A 3,162-nucleotide genomic window follows, 5' to 3' on the forward strand; every position below is an offset into this window, starting at 1 on the left:
CGGTACGAGGTCAATTGACCTCGTACACCAAGCTTTTTCAAGACTACGAGGTCAAAAAACCTCGTACCGCACAAGAGGAAAGTACAGAAAAATTAGTGCCGCAGCGAACGTATTATCTACAAATTTTGTTCCGTTTCTAGGATGTTTAAGGTTGAAAGGATTTTACGGCATACTATTTAGGACTATTTTTGACAGCCTCCGTGGCGCAGTGGTATGCGCGGTGGATTTACAAGACGGAGGTCCTGGGTTCGATCCCCGGCTGGGCCGATTGAGGTTTTCTTAATTGGTCCAGGTCTGGCTGGTGGGAGGCTTCGGCCGTGGCTAGTTACCACCCCACCGACAAAGACGTACCGCCAAGCGATTTAGCGTTCCGGTACGATGTCGTGTAGAAACCGAAAGGAGTGTGGATTTTCATCCTCCTCCTAACGATTAGCCCGCTTCCATTTTAGACTGCATCATCACTTACCATCAGGTGAGATTGTAGTCAAGGCCTTACTTGTAAAGAATAAAAAAAAAAACTTGAATGAATATTGAGAGAATACACCTACCTACTATTCTTCCAAAATAGTATAGGGATATTGATAATTTATATCGGTGACTTTGGTTCTTCTGCGGATCTCCTCATTTCTAATTCGATCACGCAGGGATACTCCTAACATAGCTCGTTCCATCGCCCGATGTGTGACTCTGAGTCCTTATAAGGCCCACAGTTAGCGACCAAGTCTCGAACCCATAGGTCATCAGGTTATTGGTAACACGCACTGTTCGAAGACTAAGATACATTAATAAATTAGAACATTAGAACATTTCTAATTTGGATTTTATTTTCCTTTCCATTTTCTACTTCCATCAATACTAACCCGCTTCGCCTTCATATGCGCCATGAAAATAGTCCACACGAAACTGACGAGACTAACAAAGACTATTCTATTCTTCTCCGCAACGTAGTGGAAGTTTATAGTCTGCGCTGTGGACCAGAAGACTGCGCTAATCTTGTACGTAGGCCTTCTTATGAGGACCATAGTTAGCGACCAAATCTCGAAACCATAGGTCATTACTGGCAACACGCATTGTTCGAAGACTAATTTTGACGGCCTTCGTGGCGCAGTGGTATGCGCGGTGGATTTACAAGACGGAGGTCCTGGGTTCGATCCCCGGCTGGGCAGACTGAGATTTTCTTAATTTGTCCAGGTCTGGCTGGTGGGAGGCTTCGGCCGTGGCTAGTTACCACCCTACCGGCAAAGACGTACCGCCAAGCGATTTAGCGTTCCGGTACGATGCCGTGTAGAAACCGAAAGGGGTGTGGATTTTCATCCTCCTCCTAACAAGTTAGCCCGCTTCTATCTTAGACTGCATCATCACTTACCATCAGGTGAGATTGTAGTCAAGGGCTAACTTATAAAGAATAATAAAAAAAAAAACTAAGATACATAAATAAATAAAAGAACATTTCTAATCTGGACGTTTTATTTTGCTTTCCATTTTCTCAATACCTCCATCAATACTAACCCGCTTCGCCTTCATATGCGCCATGAAAATAGTCCACACGAAACTGACGAGACTAACAAAGACTATTCTATTATTCTCCGCAACGAAGTAGAAGTTAATAGTCTGCGCTATGGGCCAGAAGACTGCGCTGATCTTGTACGTAGGCCAGAACTTCTGTCTCACTTCTTCTGCGCAGGATGCTATTGGCTTCATCTCTAGCAGACTCATGCCGAAGAAGAAATAGGCTAATGCTATGGGTGAGTATGTGACTTGCTCTAATACTGCCCGGGTTACAGCTGTAAAGAATCATCATCATCATTAACAAGCCATTATATTCGGCTCACTGAGCACGAGTCTCCTCTCAGAATGTGAGGGGTTAGGCTAATAAGACCACCACGCTGGCCCAGACTTCACACACGTAGAGAATTAAGAAACTTCTCAGGTATGCAGGTTTCCTCACTATGTTTTTCCTTCACCGTGTAAGACACGATATATTTAATTTCTTAAAATGCAAATAACTGAAAAGTTGGAGGTGCATCGCCCTTACGCTCTCATAATTGAAGGTAGAGGTCATATTCACTGAGCTATCATGGCTCTTAAAATAAATAAAGTACTTAAATGCATATATGAGTTCATTTGATTGTTACTCTTTTACGCCTTAACCACTTATCAGATTTTAATCATTCTTTCACCAATAGAAAGCAACAATATCAGTGAGAAACATAGGCTATATTTTACCCCAAATTTCCACGTAAACTGGAACTACTTATCCATTGGCTTTTGTAAGTACGCCCGCTACTCAGTTCGTTTGAAATTCTGTTTTTCAGTAATCCCATGGGAAAAAGAATAACCTTTTTGTTGATCATCTCCATTCCAAGTTTGAGCTAAATCGGCTCAGTAAACTCTAGGAAGACTTCTACACAAAGCCTTTAATTTACATTTTTGCCTTTAATCTATTAGCCACTAATATTTAGAGGTACAGTTTGAGATGTTGTAGGGGGTAATCTCTCGATCTATTTAACGGATTTTAAAAACTCTTTTACCACTAGAAAGTTACGTTGTTTGTGAGTATCACAGACAATTCTTACAGGAACGGACACTAATAGGGTGAAACCGCACGGCGTCGGCTAGTTTATTTATAATATAATATTGTAGTAGTAATTTTAATACTTCACCTGTAGTCAAAGTCTTCTGCTTAAAGAACTTGTTCGAAAACTTCATCCAACTATAGAAAACTGGTGCCATAAAAAAAGGTCCCAAATATGCCGAATCGTGTTGCTTTGGCCCAGTCAGCGTTGTCTATGGTGGTGCCGTTTTCCATGTATTCCTGGACAACACTGCAAGTTGGCCAGGTCACTGCATATGACACCATGCCACGGATGAGGGGAAACTGCGCGGGAAGGCTCAATACTTTGGTTAGTATGGTCATTTTACTACCTTTCTTGTTATGGTTATTGTTGCTTGACATTGTTTTGACAACGAAGGTCAAGAATGAAGAGCGTAGAAAAGATAGACAGAGAAGTAAAAGACATATCAAGCACAGAGTAACTAGAGTGAGTCGAAACCCCTTAAAAAAACAAACGTCACGCGTCTCCTTGACAACCGCATAAACGAATTTTTTTCTATGTATTTAAAAATTTAACGCTATAACGACAATTACGTAAATTAATATAA

The 3,162-nt window shown here is 41.4% G+C and overlaps 1 pseudogene; it reads right to left on the reverse strand.

Annotated features, from left to right (window-relative positions):
- Window positions 1–1,452: 1,452 nt before the first annotated feature.
- Window positions 1,453–2,934, reverse strand: LOC112047863 (mpv17-like protein 2; annotated as a pseudogene).
- Between the last annotated feature and the right edge of the window lie 228 nt (window positions 2,935–3,162).

The sequence above is a fragment of the Bicyclus anynana genome, chromosome 24 (genome assembly GCF_947172395.1).
Source record: "Bicyclus anynana chromosome 24, ilBicAnyn1.1, whole genome shotgun sequence".
NCBI lineage: Eukaryota > Metazoa > Arthropoda > Insecta > Lepidoptera > Nymphalidae > Bicyclus > Bicyclus anynana.